The sequence below is a fragment of the Nelumbo nucifera genome, chromosome 6, assembly GCF_055504915.1.
Source record: "Nelumbo nucifera cultivar China Antique chromosome 6, China Antique-T2T, whole genome shotgun sequence".
NCBI classification, from domain to species: Eukaryota; Viridiplantae; Streptophyta; class Magnoliopsida; order Proteales; family Nelumbonaceae; genus Nelumbo; species Nelumbo nucifera.
In genome coordinates, this window is record NC_142654.1 from 5,267,907 (window position 1) to 5,287,195 (window position 19,289).

Genomic DNA, 19,289 nt, shown 5'->3' on the forward strand with positions numbered 1-19,289 from the left:
ATCTGACTTAACGGCTAATAGGTATTTGTCACAAAGTAAAAGTTTTGGGGAGTCTTTGTTACAAATTAAAGTATAGGGGGTCTTTGTCACTGACCCCATAGTACAAGGGGGTCTTTATAATTTATCCAAAATTATATAATTTGAACGGATTGGGTCAACTTAACCCAACCCTATAACATGGATATCTGATCCAAATATATAACAAGCCCAAAGCCCAAGTTCGATAATCCAAAACCCATTATAGCTAAACCAAACGTACGTAGATTGGGATGGGCTTAGGTGGATTTAGTTGGGCTTTAGCAAGTAGTTCAAGTTTGGAAGTACTCTCAATTTCTGACTCGTCTTGCTCACCCAAACTTATGGGTATGACTAGTTCAGCCTAGTTAGTCACCACCTTACCTTCACTATCTTGAATGTTGGAGTGCTCTTACACAGTTACACGGGGAACCACCTCTGACTTTTGTGTGCACAAGTCATCAAACCAGCTCAATTAGTCCCTTTCAACAACAAATTCATTTGCTTCTCGTCCACCTCAGCTTGAACAACATCACCATCATTTATTTTACTTAATCTCATTATTACTTAAACATCATAAAACATCAAAAACCTTTATACATATATATTCAAAATCACTTGCCAAATTTCTACTCAACCCCATGCAATAATGCATTGAATGGGTTCACCTGCTGGGTAAGAGAGATTTGATGAAATACATAACAATTTAATTCCTACTATGAATTTTCCAACATGTAATCAGTGATATAATCAAGCATCCTCTTTATAATAATGCTAGTGCTTTAACAAATTGAGTAGTAGAACTAGAGTATATTGCATTAATTCAGTACTAAGTACAAACTGTTTACACCTCTTTTTTCTTTCTTTTTGTGATTGGATTCCTCCTAAATGTAGATTATAGAACAATAAAATATAAAGACCCCACGAGTTTAATCGTTGTCATCATCATCATCCAAGCCTTATCCCAACTATATGGGTCGACTACATGAATCATGTTTTGTTATCTTATTCTATTTAATGCCATATCTATCGTTAAATCATGGGTACTTAAAGTCATTCTTAACTAGTTTAGCCCAGGTCCTCTTTTGCCTACCCCTATCCCTTCTAGCCCCTTCAACTTTCTATTTACAGGTGATGTTGCCAGTATTCTATGTACATGACTAAACCGTCTTAGCCTATTTCTTATTTTATCACCTATGGGAACTACTTTTTAAGTACCTTTGAATAACTTCATTTTTTTACTATATCTTTTGTAATTTTTCTACTCATCCATCTTAGCATATACAGTTTTAGAACACATTATTTTGGAAATTGCCCAACATTTTTCTTTGCACAATATAGCTGACCTAACAATTGTTAAAATTTTCACTGTAATATAGGTGGTATTCACTTATCACACAAGACTTAGAATGCACCCTTCCATTTTGTCCATCATGCCCTAATTCTATGGGTAACACCCCTCCTTAATTTTTCCATTGTTATGAATTTACAATCTAACCAACGTATCAAAAATAAATAAATAAATAAATAAATAAAGCCACATTGCATTGTCTCCTAATCTCTAAACCTAAGTGTATCATCATTCGCACTCCTATTATCATTAAGTTTTACATATCATGTATTCTATTTTTGTCCTACTAAACCTCTTATTTTCAAAGTAGTTGTCCATAAACTTACTTAATTTTGCAATTTATATATCATTGTTAGTTTCATCAATAAAGGCAATACCACTAGCCATAATTCACAAGAACATTCTGTAGTCTTAGTAAGAGGAGGAAGGGTTAAGGATTTACCCGGTGTGAGATATCACATCGTTAACCTCTTTTTGAATATGTATAGTCAACTCATCTATGAACAATACAAATAAATAAGAGTCAAGTGTTGAACCTTCTCGAAAATCCATCATAACTATAAATTTTGATGTATTTCCTACATATGTTCTATCATTGGTTATACACCCCTATACATATCCTTAATTAGGTCTAAATTAACTAAAATCATTTAAAAAACCGATAACTAATAACTCTTGCAAAAAAAAAAAAAATCTTGTTCTATATCTTAGAAAAAAACATGTTATTTAAATTATCTCTCCAACTAAATTGAGTTTGAAAACTAAGCTAAGTTTTTTTTTTTTTTTTTTTTTTTTTTTTTTACAGTTGCTTAAAATGATGAATTTGTCATCATGAATGGATTTACCAAAGACTTGGCAATTGTAATAAATTATCCTTATTTTTTTTGGTGAAGAATTAATAAACTATCAAGTATCAATGGTCCTTTTGTTTAATTATCAATATTTTTCATTACCCAAAAAATGTTTTCAAATGGCAAATGTAACATAATTAATTGATTTATGGAAGTAGTTTTTTACATTAATTCAAATAACATTTTTTTTTAAATTATGTCTCGTGTTAATATAAAGCAAGCAAATAATAAGTTATTCATGATTTCACTCACTGAGTCCAGTTGGGAAGGGTGCAAATATCCAAGACCTTATGTAATATATACAATGTTTATAAACCTTATATTTCTGTACACATTGGCATTTATTTGCACTCTTCCCAATTTATATTTGTACTCCTTCCAAAATCCAAACTACGAGCACCTATTACCTTTGTTAACACGATACGCTGTAAAACTCGAGCCCGGATCTCCTGCAAGTAAAAGCCTGTGTACATAGCATCAGCCGTACATTTAGAATATCTCATGTACATGTACGTGAAATTCATGGGAAGAAGTTCTGAATGTGCGGCTGGATTCCCATGGTTCAGAGTCTGTGCAGAGTTTTTACTTGCTGGGAGCACCAGGCGCGTTCTACTCTTTCGTCGTGGTTTTGTGCCTCCCGGATCCCGCATGCCTGTTGTTGCCTTGTCCATCGACTAGTTTCAGAAGAGAAGATTGATTGGCTCCCATGAAACTTGACATCTTTATTCTGATCAATGCGTAGCCCGCCACCGAGTTTTCGTGGGCTCTCCTTATCCTTTCCTCCGGTATCAAATCATTCTTTTCGGTTCCTGAAAGGACCTCCCAGAATAATAACACCACTGTTTGATTCCATTCGACCTTGTTCGGTATCTTGTGCTGTCGGGATAGCTGATACAGACCCAACTAGCTATGTATCTTGTGAGGGTATTGGAGTTCGAACTCTTCCAACTCCCACTTGCTCGGTACTATCTCTGCATCTTCAGCTTGATGAAGAGACTCAAAACGGACCCAGAGGATTACGGGCTCCTACTCGACATGGTAAGATGACATCTAAAGTTCCTAAAATAGTTGAAACAGACTTGCCAATCGAACAGGGGAGGATGCTGTACAGGCTGGGTATGGGAGGAGTTGCAAATTCGGATTGTAAGGCGACGTTAAAGAGGTACTCCAAGCTGCTGAACGCTTGCGCTTCAAGTTGTTCTTTGAATGATGGAAAAGTGGTTCATGGGCAAGTAGTCAAGAATTGTTTGTACCCTGATTCCCATTTGTTGAATTCATTGGTAAATATGTACGTGAAATGTGGGGGCCTTCGATGTGGCCGTTCGGTGCTCGAGAGAATGCCCGAGCGAGACGTTGTTTCTTGGACTACACTGATTTCGGGATTTGTTGCAGAAGGGGACGGCAGTGAGGCTATTCGTTTGTTCTCAAAGATGCGGCAAGAAGGCATTTGGCCAAATGGTTTTACCTTCTGTTCAGTTTTGAAAGCTTGTTCAATTTTGTTGGCATTGGATTCCGGAAGGCAGGTGCATGGAGAAGTTATTAAAGTTGGAACCTTTTCAGACTTATTTGTTGGGTCTGCTCTTTCTGACCTTTATGCAAAGTGTGGAGAGATGGAACTTGCAGAAAGGGTGTTCTTCTCCATGCCCGAGAAGAATGATGTAGCATGGAATGTGTTTCTTAATGGACATGCACAGATGGGCGGTGAGAAAGAGGTCCTGAAACTGTTTCATAGAATGACAGAGTCTGAAGTGAGACTCAGCAGTTTTACTTTATCCAATGTCCTTAAGGCTTGTGGGAACTCAGGAAATGCAAAGGATGGCCAAGCAGTTCATTCTCTAGCAATTAAAATTGGCTCCGAAGTCGTTTACTGTCTGAATAGTAGTCTAGTTAATATGTACTTCAAGTGTGGACTGGTAAACGATGCTTACAAGGTCTTTATTAGTATTCGGGATCCTGATGTAGTGGCATGGAGTGAAATGATTGATCATCTCAATCAGCAGGGGTTTTACTCTGAAGCAGTAGAGCTGTTTGCTGAGATGATGCAAACAGGCCTGAGGCCAAATCAATATACACTCGCTAGTCTCATTAGTGCTGCCATTAATATTGGTAATACACGATATGGTGACAGCATCCATGCTTGTGTTTGGAAATTAGGATATGTATCAGATAATCCAATTGGAAATGCTTTAATCACAATGTATATGAGAAATGGGTATATTCAAGATGGCTTCAAAGTGTTTAAGGTCATGAAAAACAGAGATCCAATTTCATGGAATGCTGTTTTATCTGGAATCCAAGATGGAGAGTTTTGCAACCAAGGGCCTAGAATATTTAAGCAGATGTTCATGGAAGGTTTCAAGCCAAATATGTGCACTTTTGTTAGCATTCTAAGGTATTGCTCCAACCTATCCAATGTAGATTTTGGACAGCAAGTCCACACCCATATTACTAAGACTAGCCTTGGTGATGATAGTGTTGTGGGAACAGCTCTTGTCCACATGTATGCTAAATGTCAGTCCTTGGAGAATGCATGTCTAGTCTTTCATAGGATGAAGAAGAGAGATCTTTTATCTTGGACAACTATCATTTCTGGGTATGCACAGACTGATGAAGGGGAGAAAGCTATCAAGTTCTTCTGCCAGATGCAAAGAGAAGGTGTGTGCCCAAACGAATTTACTCTTGCCAGCTGTTTGAAAGGTTGTTCCAGCATAGCAGCTCTAGTAAATGGGCAGCAGCTTCATTCCTGGGCCATTAGGGCTGGCCACTTAGATGATATGTTTGTTTCTAGTGCACTGATTGATATGTATGGTAAATGTGGTTCTATAGAAGATGCAGAAGCTTTGTTTGGAGACTTGGTTTCACGAGACATAGTTTCCTGGAACACAATCATTTGTGGATATGCACAACATGGATATGGAGAAAAGGCTCTCAAGGCCTTTCATTGCATGCTAGATGAAGGTTTCAGCCCTGATAAAGTTACATTTATAGGTGTTCTCTCTGCATGTAGCCATGTTGGTTTAATAGAGGAAGGCAAACAGTATTTTGACTCTTTAAACGGAGTTTACAGGATTACTCCAACAATTGAGCATCATGCTTGCATGGTGGATATCCTTGGACGAGCAGGAAATTTTGACAAGATTCAAAATTTTATTCAGGAAATGGCTCTTTCCCATGATATCTTGATATGGCAAACAGTTCTTGGGGCTTGTAGAATGCATGGAAATGTAAAATTTGCAGAAAGAGCAGCAGAGAAACTTTTTGAGCTTGAACCCAAAGAGGATTCTACTTATATATTGTTATCAAACATTTATGCTGCCAAGGGAAGGTGGGATGATGTTGCTAAGGTTAGGGCATTGATGTCCAGTCAAGGTGTAAAAAAGCAACCTGGGTGTAGCTGGGTAGAGGTCGATGGTCAAGTTCATGTGTTTCTATCTAAAGATGGTTCACATCTAAAGTTCAAAGAGATCTGTCTAAAGTTGGAGGAACTATATCAGGAATTGACTTTAGCAGGATATATTCCAAACACAGAAAATGTACTTCAGAATGTTCCTGAGACGGAGAAAAAGGAAAACCTCCTTTATCATAGTGAAAGGTTGGCCCTGGCTTTTGCCCTTGTAACTAAGAGACCTGGCGAGCCTATCCGCATTTTCAAGAGCATCCGAATTTGTGGAGATTGTCATAATTTTATCAAGCTCATATCAGGCATCACAAATAGAGGAGTTGTTATTCGCGATAGCAGTCGCTTCCACCATTTCCAAAATGGTTCTTGCTCTTGTCAGGATTATTGGTGATTCCACTGCTGAGGTCTTAATGTAACACAAATGCCACCTATAACTAGGGGTGCAAGTTGGGTACCTGAAATGAAAAATTACACAGCATCTCAACCCAAGCCTACCCAAGTTGCAGCCCTACCTATAACAGTTGACTGTCACTCTCTAACAACGGTTATCTTCATCCTGAAACAGGTACTCTCTCTCTCTCTCACACACACACACACACACATGCAAACAATGACTCATTCTTCCACCATTTCTCATATTTATCTGCCAATACATATAATACATACCTCACCATAGAGAAGGAAAGGATATCTATGTACATGTTTGTGTGTAGAATGTATGCGACAATTTCACTATTTCAGTACCTACTTCTTTTGCTTCTTATATTTTCTTTCTAAGTTCAAAATTTTTATGGCAACGACAATGTCAGTCTTGACATGGTGGACTTGGATGATGTGCATGCTTAAAGGAAAATGTAAAAATTCTCTGTTGCATTGAAAAAGAAAACAAGTAAAATTTCATGTTTATGCATGCGTCTGTGTGACTGTACATGCTTTACCTTATTTTTTTTGTTTATTTTCCATGAACACCAAAAGAAGCAAGAAGTACTGGGAGTGGGGTGTGGGGGAAGAAGGGACTTGGTGGAGAAGAAGAAAAGGAAGAACAGGTGATTGTTTGACTTGCCTATTAATATCCCCTTAACTTGCTATAACCTGGATTACAAGCTGGGACACCTACAATAACTTGGAATGAGTGAATACAACCCCTTATATGGTGGTAGGTGAATTTCCCTTTCAGGGCAAAACCCTTATTTTGCAAGCAAGAAGTGTATACACAGAGCATCTGGTGGAATATCCCTCTGTGATATCCTATTTCTAGCCTTTTCCAAGTGGGGTACAAGAGTGGGCACTAGTGCTCTACAAAACTTGTAGGACGAACCATGTACAATCAGTTGTACAATGCGAACTGTACAAGCGGTTAAGAAAGAGGAGCAGAAAATAGCCTGGTCTGGCTCTATTGTAGAGAAATGAATGCTGAAGGAAACAACCAGGGCCAAAATAAACTGAAACTAAACTTCGATGGGAATTCCTTTGGAAACCCAGGAAGAGCAGGAGTAGGGGGAGTCTTTCGAGACCATAACTGAGTAGTGCTGGCCTTGTTCTCAGGACCAATCGGGTTTGTAGACTCGATTCAAGCTGAATCAGAGGCTCTATGGCAAGGACTGAAGCTTGCAAAACAGTTAGGGGCAAGAGAGCTGGAAATTGAAGGAGACTCGCTTCTGATTATAACATGGGCAAAGCAAATTGAGTCAGTACCTTGGAAGCTAAGATTAACTTTTAGACAGATCGGCAAACTTGCAAAGAGATTTAAGTTTTAACTCTACTTTTCGATTGGGTTAAAAGGGAAGCTAATGGGTTGGTGGATGTGTTAGCCAAGCAGGGAGCTAATAGACCATCCTAATTTTGGGCAGTATTGTAAACTACTTTGCTATAGAAAGTATTGTATCTTAATTTCAGATTTAAATCAATAAATGATTTTCTTTGCTGATCAAAAAAGGAAAAAAAGAATGCTAAATGTACAATCAGTAAAGAAAGAATCTAACTCTAACTGAGGCATGGGGAAAAAACTAGAAACAAATACCAAGATGACCATGCAAAACTATTTTAGTAAATCATGTCTTCCTATTGAAGTTACAGAAACTTGCTGAAGCATGGTTTTCCTGGAATTTCTGCTTAGGCATTGGAGGAAGAAAGAAAATGCTTTTTTTTTTTTTAAAATTTTTTAGCAACTTGGTTGCCAGATAACACCTTGAGTCCATATTTCAATCATCATACCAACAAGTCCCTGAATCTCAAAAAAAAAAAAAAAGTCCTTCCATCTCAAGCTGGTGTTAGTGGAATAATTCTAATCAGGGAATATTGCTCAACTGCCACTGCAATTTTGTTCTCAATGGCTAATGGTTTACTCCACTGCTTGCCAATCTTTTGTAGTACTTATTTCCTTGTAATACCTAGTTATCATTTGAATTCCAAATTTTCTCTCAGTATCTTGTTCTCAACTTGTAGATTATGAGAGATGGGGAGAACATAGAAATCTAGAGATAAGGAAAGGGAAACAGAGCAGTGTAGGGAAAAACTGCTTCAAACTAGTCAAGTGAGTATGTTGTGCTGCTATACTCTACTTTCTTAATATACTGTAAGATTCTCTTTAGCTACTGCCAGTATTTACTAGACTGTGTTTTTGGTTTGGCTTACTATTCGTGGTTTATATTGTATTCTGGATTTAAATTGATATTGTATTGTCTCCAGGAGCATACAAGTATCAACTTGGTACCATTATTTTGAGAAGTTTCTTGGGGTCATTCACCATTAGAAATAAATCCATAATATGCCGGTTGATGATGTGAAATACTGCATGAATAATTATACTTCCCAAAATTACAATCCTTAAATTAATAGAAGAAAAATAAGAAAGTGAAAGAAAGGTGACAGACAATTCTTTGAGAAAATAGTTGAAGGATTCATAGGAAATTGAGTAGGTGGTTTAGTTGGTAATTGGGTTTTCAACTATGCCATTGATAAACCTTCCTGTCTGAAGAAAAGAAAAAAGTATTGTCAAATAACACTTAGATTGAAGAGCATATAGGGAGAAAAGATTAAATAAAAAGAGTACCATATATCAACGAAAGATAAAGTAAAACTTGGAGCCATGTGTTATACTGTAGCCATTCAGAAGAACTTATAGTTATCTAGTCAAATGTATATATGATATTATATATAATAAGTCTTTTTTTTTGGTAGAATTCCTATTGCTCCTTGATTTTGTCTAATTCCCTCGGTTTGTTTTGAATCCTGATTGTCTAGTGGTGGCTGGGAAGAGTAAAGAGGATGTTCAAAAGCAACAGAGATGAGAATGCTAGAAGCGTTTTATCCTGGTCCTTATTGCCATTCCTCCAGCATGCAATTTCTTTCTTACCTTCAAAGTGCAAATTGTGAGAATGGTTAGTATTATTCAATTAGCGTGATTATTATTATTATTTTTCAATTAGCGTGATTATTATTATTATTTTTTTTTGAAAAAGGGCTCATGATTAGCAAGTCCAGATCATTTGGCATGTATACTTTTCAAACAAATTCTTTGCATAGATGTGAATTCTGTATTACATGAGAATATAGGAATTTTTCAATGAGTCTGCAGAAATATATGTTTTACGATCAGTAGTATTTCAGCTCTTGTAACTGCATTCTGCAGGATTATATACCATGCATCCATCAACTCAAGCAATGATGCTTTGTCGAATGGAAACTATGCTGCCAAGGTAAGAACCACTAGTGCTACTTTTTATTTTGAGTCTTTTGACAAATAAGGTAAAATTGTATTTAAGTATCAAATAATGGTGAACCTAAGTTACAGAATATCTCCTGGGTCTAGGACCTCAGAATCTATCAGTGCAGTCTGACACCCTTGTGTGGTTGGCTAAGTTTAGCCATCTGATTTATGCATGAACTCCAGTGCTTCAGAAGAGTTTTAATAGAAATTTTCTCAAAAATCCAAATACATAAGAAAAAAAAAACATAGTATTTTTTGAAAGGCAAAGTAAAGATTTTATTGATAGAAGAAAACCATAGTACAACAGGCTCCTGGTAGAAAAAAACAGTCTACCTAGGAGGAAAACAGGTTATTACTCCACACCAAATTATATCTTTAACTGAACAAGGCATAACCCAACATAAACCCACCACTTTGAGGAAATACTCCCAGATTTTGGATGAGATTGTGCAATGAATACAGGTGATCAACTGATTCCAGAGACTGCCCACATAGACCACAGTTCAGGTCTGGAAGTTGCATGGCTCTTCTGGCTAGTTTGTCTTTAGTCAAACATTTATCCAGCACCAACACCCAACCCAAGAAGTTAGATTTAGAGGGGCTGATGGGGCTCCAAATCTGAAGAGTGACCACTGCTACCACTTAACCTATTTGCCAGAGATTTAACAGAGAATATGCCATCCCCACTCCATTTCCACCTCCAGTTATTCCTCTTGGTTAACATTCACAGCCTGGTCCTTTTTTTTTATCAGCAAATAAATTTCATTTATTAATCTGAAATAAGATTACAAGTGTTTTAGCTATTGAGCTGCCCAATTTACAAAGGGAATCAAGAACTTTCAAACACCTGATCATTAAGAAGCTGAAGCAATTCCAGCATCTTATCCAACTTCTAGTCATGGAAATTCCTCCTAAGTTCTAAACTGTGGTCCCCAGGTTCAAAATATTGATACGCCGCCAATAGAGCATATCATGCAGTATTGATAGATTTTTTTTTTTTTTTTTTCTAAATCCAGTTTAAGGTCCATCAACCCCCTGAACCGGTTGAAATCCTGAAACACCCCCTGGAGGGGCGTATTGGGAAGCCCCCGATACGATACGTATCGAAATTTTGAACCTTGGGTAATATTATTTCCCACAATCTCAAAACTGTCAGCTACCATGGCTTCCTGGTTATCATCACACTGGTTATCATCAGCGCACCAAGGGTCTTTCCAAAAACTAAGCCTTTCTCCTCTGCCCACTTTGAAGCCCAAACCCCCAGAGAAAGAAGGAAGAATCTTCATGATCCCCTTCCAGATGGAGCAGCCCCAAGAAGGTAAGGAATCAGAAGGGAACCGGCCACCTCTATCAACTCCATGTTTTGAAGCAATCAGATTCCTCCACCAGGAATTTCTTTCTGTTCCAAATCTCCAGATCCATTTTCCTGCATAAAGCATTATTGAACACCTTAGTTTTCCTCACCCTCAAGCAACCTTTCTCAACAGGAGAGCACACCTGATTCCACCTGGCAAGCCAACACACCAGCCAAATCCTCCACATCCTCTGCCTGCCCAACTGGGATAACCAAACTTTTGCCCAGGTTGACTTTAAAACCGGATACCACCTCAAATCAACACAGAATGGCCAATATCACTTCCAACTGATCATGAGAAGCATCAGTAAAACACAAAGTATCCTCAGCAAACTGAAAAATTTGGACTTTTTAACCACCTGGAGAAATTTCGAACCCTTCCCACTGTCCAACATTTCCGGCCAGCTTGTTGAATTGGGAGAGACTTCCACAAGACAAATGAATAAAAGGGGGGGGGGGGGGGAGAGGGGGAGAGGGAATCTCGGATCTCCCTATCTAATACCTCTCGAGCTCTTAAAGAAGCTGGCTGATTGCCCATTAACAAGCACAGAGAACTTAGAAGAAGTGCAAACCTTGATCCGGTTCCTCCATTTTTGCCCCAAAATAATCTTTTCCAGCACAAAATAACTTAGAAGAAGTGCAAACCTTGATTCAGTTCCTCCATTTTTTGCTCAAAATCCATATTTTCTAGCACAAAATCGAGGTATCTCTAGTTCACATGATCCTAAGCTCTCTCAATGTCCAGTTTGCAAATCAAACCAGGTTTTCTTTCCCTTCTAGAGTCAATTAGTCCATTAGCCACCAAGGCATTATCCAGCATCTTCTGGCCTAGTATAAAAGCACACTACTCAAAATCACACCATTCAGCACTCCGTTCATTCTTTCAGCAAGAACTTTATGTTGATAATATTATGAAAGACATTCATTACATCTTGATGGATAACATCCCAACATTTTAAATAGAAAAGGTTTGTCAGTCCATCAGGCCCTGACAATTTGTCACTATCCAACTTGTTAATTACCGCCATTCTTCCTCAGTAAAAGGTCTTTCTAAGAAGATTTTCTACTCCTCACTAAGATGCTTAAAGGAATATCAGAGGGGAGAGGCCTTCTAGGCCATGATTCCTTGTACAAATTTCTGTAGAAGGTAGTTGCAATAGCTTTAAGTTCAGGAAAGTTTTCCTCTACCACACCATCATGTTCTAATTTGTGGATTGTGTTGACCCTGTTCCAGGCATTTTCCATTCTGTGTTCCTATCTCCCACTTTCAACCAATTAGCTTTTGCCCTGTGCCTCCATTTGAGCTCATCTCTATAATCCAGACTATCAAAAGTGGCCTTTGCCTGAGTTCTTTTCACTCTTTCTTCTTCTGAAATAGGCCTTTGCTCTTCAGCTCTGTCTATTTCCTTGGACATATTTTTTTTTCTCAGTTTCAGATCTAAGCCTATTTTCCAAGTTCTTCAAAACTTCTTTAACTGTTCTCAACTTTTTTGCAAGTATGAAAGAGCCTGTGCCTTCAGCCCTTCAGCCTCCACACCTGCCCAAATATCAGCTATAAGGGAAAGGAAGTCATCCTCTTCAAACCATGCATTCTCAAGCTTGAAAGGAGTCTTGCCTCTCTCTTGCCCACTGCAGACAAGCTGGAGAGGAATGTGGTCAGACACCGGCCTTGGGAGAGCCAGCTGCCTAGATACAGGAAACAGTTCATCCCAACTTGTTGAAATTAAACAATGGAGACGTTGTGGTCATTGCCCAAATATTGGTCTCATTCCTTTAAACAATGGAGATGTGGTGTTCATTACCCAAATAACATTTTACCAGTCTTGTGGCCCTTTGCTGGCACTGAAAGACTAGTAGAAATACAAAAATTACTCTTCGAATGTGTATTGGTCAGTCCCAACTCCATACAATATCATAGTAAATAACACACTTGAAGTCTTTCTATTGATGTGTAATAATGTATAATAATTATTATTCTCCACTTTCTCATATTTATATATTCTATCAGCATCCTTGAGTTCCATTTCTTTCTAACTGGCAAAGCAACTGCAAAAGTCAATACCTGCATACAATTTATCTCATATTTTTCTTCAAGAAGGCATTGCTTCCAAATGGACACCATATTGAATATTTTTCTTCTTATTGTTGAGAACATGCCAGAAGCATATATGAAACACATACACAAAAAGAAGATTGCATTTATAGTCACCATGGATTTCCAAATGAAAGAACAAGTGAAGACTGAATCCTTTCCCACATGGGGCATCACAGAAGAACTTGACTGAAAAAGCCTTTACCCTGTAGCAATAGCCCTCTATCATCTTCTTATGTGGCTGGGACCTGTGATCGTCCCAATAAATATCATTAAATCCATTTCCCAATCTGGGACACTTGCACAACATTCACCTGGATAAGACCCTATGGCATTCATCAAGTAATGCTCACTTGTTTGTTACAGTCTTTAGACAAGGAAAGTCTCAAAATAATGCCTTAAAAGTTATTAGTACGTGACCCTCACTGTTATAATTTTGATTAATATTGTTATTTGCTCTGAGTTGATTTTGTTGTCCTGTGTACTGTTGCAGAAAATACCAAATGCTGTTGTTACAGCTTTCTCATGATGACCTTCTTGCCAAGTGACAAACTCCTTGTTCAAGCGGTATGTATGTAAGGTATCAGAAGTAGCAAATCAATAATTATTTCTTTATTTTCTCAACCTAGATTTTTAATCTCTCTGCTTTGCCATGCTTGCAGGTTGCATGGACAAGGAATGGAGAAACAATTTCCAGAGTAGTGGATTGATTATCAAGCTAGCAACTGATCAATCATTAGAGAAAAGTATTTATTTCAATGTGCAGTATAGCTTTGCAAGTTTTATGCATAATGTACCCAGCTCTAGGAAATAAATATGGTTCTGGATAGCAGAAATTCTTCATACCGTACCAAGCCTGTCTATCAAACCTGGAGATAAACCAACAATTTCTGACTGACAGAGTGACAGATACTTTGGCATCTTCAAAGAATGGTAGATGCCTCTATTCGTGTCTCTCATCATTATAAGGCCTAGTTTGTTTGAAATGCAATTTCATTTGCACTGGGGCAAAAGCATGGGAATGCAAATTCTGATTTATTTTTGTTTCAAATTTTACTTTCTTTTGTTTATTGTTAATGCCAATGAAGTAAAATTAACCTAAAGCAAAGTAAAACCAGCAGCAAAAGTGAACCAGAGAACTTATACTCTTTTGGTTTGCACTCCTATGAATTGTAGTAGTGCAAATGAAATTGGATTGCAAACAAACAGGAGATTTTTGCATATTGTTCTGAGAATGTTCAATTGTTGAGACAAAAAGAAATATATACACCTAGGTCTCTCACAATGGAAATATACTCTGATATTGGGTGATGATATTAGCTTCTTATTGGTTACTGGCCCTGTGGGATTTTTCGAACTTGGAAGCATAATAAGACTTCATTTAATACAAGCCAATAAAAATAACAGTTCATTTAACAAAAAAAATGAGCTTTGCCATTCCTTTACTTCGAAAGCCAATTATACTGATTGGATACAGGTTAGATGAACAACATCAAATGAGTGTTTTCATAATAATTTGTGAAGCTCAAAAATAAGTATATTTTTCTACCAGGAAAAAAAACATCTTTTGTAGCACTACCCAATGGGCCAATACTGGTTCAGGCTATCCAGGATCTTGGGAGAGGTGGACTGGAATATGGGATCTAGCTTCCGGCATTTTTAGCATTTAGTGCACTGGATGTATTTTGTCCAATAAAAAAAAAAGTGGATATGCGACTTATGCCCTGCTACATGAATGGTCCTTGCTTTCTGTGTGTGGTTTTAATTGTAATGTGTGGATGCAGGGTAAGCAATGATGATGAGATACCTGAGCTCGTGCCAGAGACAGAATGCACCCCTGCTGGCCATACTTTAAAAGCAGAATTGTAATTCCTATTACTGATCAGAAAGTTCCATGCCTTCTATGTGGCAACAGTTTACAGTTGTAGTTTTGGTATCCTCTTTGCTAGATGGAAATGGATATCATCTTGTGGAGAGACAACCTGGACTGGAGTGATTATCCGTTCCTTTCCACTGGCACCAAAGAAATAGAGCAAATGGTTCAAAATGCCAGAGGATAACTTATTGGAGAAATGGGAGGAGACCAAAGGGCAGATTGATGGATAATCAATAACATCCTTAAAAGGGGTTACCCATATTTGAGAGAAATCCCTTCCTTTTCCCCCACTGCTTTCATGTTTGTTTTGTTTGTATTCTCTGTTGTTCATTTCTATCAGCTTGGTATTTCTCATGTTATGGTAATGATATTTAAATCTATTAATTAATGTTGATATTTAGATGTGTTCATCACATTTCACCTCTCCCCGAGAAGAAGAAAATAGGGTTGCTGGACGTCGGGATGGGCACCTTAACATGCAAAAGGATTTCTATAATTTTTCAGATTGTACATTGCACTGGGGAAATTTTGAATCCTCCCTAGAAAAGTTTTTTTCCAGAATTTCTTGTCAATCAAACGTAAACTTACTGAGCTCCATCGTTCTATTCGTACTGATATGTGAGGGGTTCCAAAACTTCAACTACTTCACCATCTTCCTTCATATGTAATTTTGCTTCCAAGCTCCAACGTTGCATGGGACCTGCTACCGCCATAACCAACGGCTTTATTGGTGGAAAGGAGAAATCATCTACAAACTACAAAGCCATGATGGCATGAATTTTGGGCGGAACCCTCATAGCTTTCCTGCGTAGGTGGAGTTACTGCTCTGCTGCCCCATCTTTCCTCGCAACCTTGCAATCAAATAACTGCGCATCTATGTTGTAATAAAGCATGGTTTTGAAAACCCGCCCGGACCAGATGGTCAGACCGGTTTGAAGAAACAAGGTTCTGGTGCTGTGGTGCATGAACCGAGTAGGGGCCCGTTTTGACAACGGCTAGCGGGCTAGGTGGAGCTTTTCCCATCGATCTTCTGATTCTGATTATACATGCAAGCACAAATTTGAAAAGCCCAAGACTGCACCAACTGGATTCTGATTCTTAATTGGATAATATATGCTCATGCAGTTGGTTCATGGCTGGGCCAGATGATTTTTTTATGCAGTTACCTAGGCCATGTTTGGTTCTAGCTTCATTTTTTTAATTCTTGCTCATTCTAGGTAAGAATGGACAAAAATGAATAACATTAGAGTGTTTGGTTACAAAATTCTTGCTATATGCCACATTCTTTTTAGAATGAAAAATCAGCCCCATAGCACAAAAATTCAGTAGCCTGTAGCATGAACAATCATGCCCCATCTTGCTCGTTTTCATTCTTTGAGAAAACCATGCCTACAAAACTGTTGTCATAGATGTTTACTTTTGCAAAAGCACTTTTACCAAAGCACATTCATGAAAACACTTTTATAAAAGCACTTTTGTAAAAAGTAAATTTATGAAAAGTACCTTTGCAAAAGTAAAGTAATTTGCGAAAGCACTTTTACATTAAAGCACTTTTACAAAGTACTTTTATAAAAGTATTTTTCTGAAATTGCTTTAATAAAAACACTTTGTGAATGCACTTTTACAAATGAACTTTACTAAATCACTTTTATGAAAGTACTTTTATAAAAGCACTTTTATGAAAGTACTTTTATAGAAACACTTTTATGAAAGTACTTTTATAAAAGCACTTTTGTGAAAGTAATTTTATAAAAACACTTTTAGAAAACATCTATGCCAACTAATAAACATTGATTGTTGGAGACCTAGGCCGGCAGTCTATGAATACCGACAAATTTTTTTTTTCGAAGAATAAAAATGCGCAACATAGGACACTTGTTAGTATGAAAAGAATTCATTTTTTGAAAAAAAAGAATTCATTTTTTGAAAAAAAAAGCATTTAGTTCATGACAATTTTTTCTCATTCTGCCTATTTTTACCCATTCTTATCCATTTTAGAATTTCCTCTTGGATAAGAATGAGAAAGAATGAGAATTGAACCAAACATTGACCCTAGTGTACGCCTAGTAATTGCCACAGTGCCGGATGGTGTATGCTCAGTGATCCATGCAGTTACTTAGGTATGGATTCTTGACTTGTTTACTCGAACCCATGCTCGGGAAACTATTCGATTTGAGTATTTTGTTAAAATAAACGTAATTTGTTGTCTTTTCAGTCTCCATTGCTGTAGAATTCTTTTAATTAGTTCTAGTTGTTCTACAACACAACCATGAGTTAAAACATTTTCCAATTCTCATTTTTAGTCTTTTTTAGAATCAGTAAACTTTATTCAGAGTAAAAAAAAAGAGTATCGAAAAGGTCCGGATCTGAAAAAAGGATTTAATGTCCAACCACCAGACCAGAAGACCTATACAAGAAGAACCAAGGTGGGTTATTGACTAAAGAATTAACAAAAAAAACAGAGTATTGATTAGTCTCAGGCTACAAAAAGAGGTATGGTATTGAATATATCAAATGGGACCTGCTCATTTTGCCCTACAACATGAAATTTAAAATCTCTTTTACATAAAGAAATGAAAGGAGATTTTATAAAAGTACTTTTACTAAAGCATATTTATGAAAACACTTTTATAAAAGCACTTTTGTAAAAAGTAAATTTATGAAAAGTACCTTTGCGAAAACACTTTTACAAAAGTTCTTTTACATTAAAGCACTTTTACAAAGTACTTTTATAAAAGTATTTTTCTGAAATTGCTTTAATAAAAACACTTTGTGAACGCACTTTTACAAATGAACTTTACTAAATCACTTTTATGAAAGTACTGTTATAAAAGCACTTTTATGAAAGTACTTTTATAGAAACACTTTTATGAAAGTACTTTTATAGAACACTTTTATGAAAGTACTTTTATAAAAGCACTTTTGTGAAAGTAATTTTATAAAAACACTTTTAGAAAACATCTATGCCAACTGGTAAACATTGATTGTTGGAGACCTAGGCCGGCAGTCTATGAATACCGACAATTTTTTTTTTTTGAAGAATAAAAATGCGCAACATAGGACACTTGTTAGTATGAAAAGAATTCATTTTTTGAAAAAAAGCATTTAGTTCATGACAATTTTTTCTCATTCTGCCTATTTTTATCCATTCTTATCCATTTTAGAATTTCCTCTTGGATAAGAATGAGAAAGAATGAGAATTGAACCAAACATTGACCCTAGTGTACACTTAGCAATTGCCACAGTGCCGGATGGTGTATGCTCAGTGATCCATGCAATTACTTAGGTATGGATGATTCTTGACTTGTTTACTCGTACCCATGCTCGGGAAACTATTCAATTTGAGTATTTTGTTAAAATAAACGTAATTTGTTGTCTTTTCAGTCTCCACTGCTGTAGAATTCTTTTAATTAGTTCTATTTGTTCTATAACACAACCATGAGTTAAACATTTTCCAATTCTCATTTTTAGTCTTTTTTAGAATCAGTAAACTTTATTCAGAGTAAAAAAAAAGAGTATCGAAAAGGTCCGGATCTGAAAAAAGGATTTAATGTCCAACCACCAGACCAGAAGACCTATACAAGAAGAACCAAGGTGGGTTATTGACTAAAGAATTAACAAAAAAAACAGAGTATTGATTAGTCTCAGGCTACAAAAAGAGGTATGGTATTGAATATATCAAATGGGACCTGCTCATTTTGCCCTACAACATGAAATTTAAAATCTCTTTTACATAAAGAAATGAAAGGAGATTTTATAAAAGTACTTTTACTAAAGCATATTTATGAAAACACTTTTATAAAAGCACTTTTGTAAAAAGTAAATTTATGAAAAGTACCTTTGCGAAAACACTTTTACAAAAGTTCTTTTACATTAAAGCACTTTTACAAAGTACTTTTATAAAAGTATTTTTCTGAAATTGCTTTAATAAAAACACTTTGTGAACGCACTTTTACAAATGAACTTTACTAAATCACTTTTATGAAAGTACTGTTATAAAAACACTTTTATGAAAGTACTTTTATAGAAACACTTTTATGAAAGTACTTTTATAAAAACACTTGTGTGAAAGTAATTTTATAAAAACACTTAGAAAACATCTATGCCAACTGGTAAACATTGATTGTTGGAGACCTAGGCCGGCAGTCTATGAAAAACGACAATTTTTTTTTTGAAGAATAAAAATGCGCAACATAAGACACTTGTTAGTATGAAAAAAATTCATTTTTTGAAAAAAAGCATTTAGTTCATGACAATTTTTTCTCATTCTGTCTATTTTTACCCATTCTTATCCATTTTAGAATTTCCTCTTGGATAAAAATGAAAAAGAATGAGAATTGAACCAAACATTGACCCTAGTGTACACCTAGCAATTGCCACGGTGCCGGATGGTGTATGCTCAGTGATCCATGCAGTTACTTAGGTATGGATTCTTGACTTGTTTACTCGAACCCATGCTCGGGAAACTATTCGATTTGAGTATTTTGTTAAAATAAACGTAATTTGTTGTCTTTTCAGTCTCCACTGCTGTAGAATTCTTTTAATTAGTTCTATTTGTTCTACAACACAACCATGAGTTAAACATTTTCCAATTCTCATTTTTAGTCTTTTTTAGAATCATCAGTAAACTTTATTCACAAT

General features: G+C 36.5%; 1 pseudogene across 3 annotated transcripts; it reads left to right on the plus strand.

Moving 5' to 3' along the window:
- Positions 1-2,622: 2,622 nt before the first annotated feature.
- Positions 2,623-9,315, plus strand: LOC104604408 (pentatricopeptide repeat-containing protein At2g03880, mitochondrial pseudogene; annotated as a pseudogene). 3 transcript variants are annotated; one of them, XR_016077121.1, is made up of 4 exons: positions 2,623-6,182; positions 8,063-8,154; positions 8,861-8,997; positions 9,249-9,315. The product of XR_016077121.1 is annotated as a pentatricopeptide repeat-containing protein At2g03880, mitochondrial pseudogene, transcript variant X2 (transcript). The 3 variants fall into 3 exon arrangements; XR_016077120.1 differs by having other exon boundaries at positions 8,063-8,150; XR_016077122.1 differs by lacking the exon at positions 8,063-8,154.
- The last annotated feature ends 9,974 nt before the right edge of the window (positions 9,316-19,289 follow it).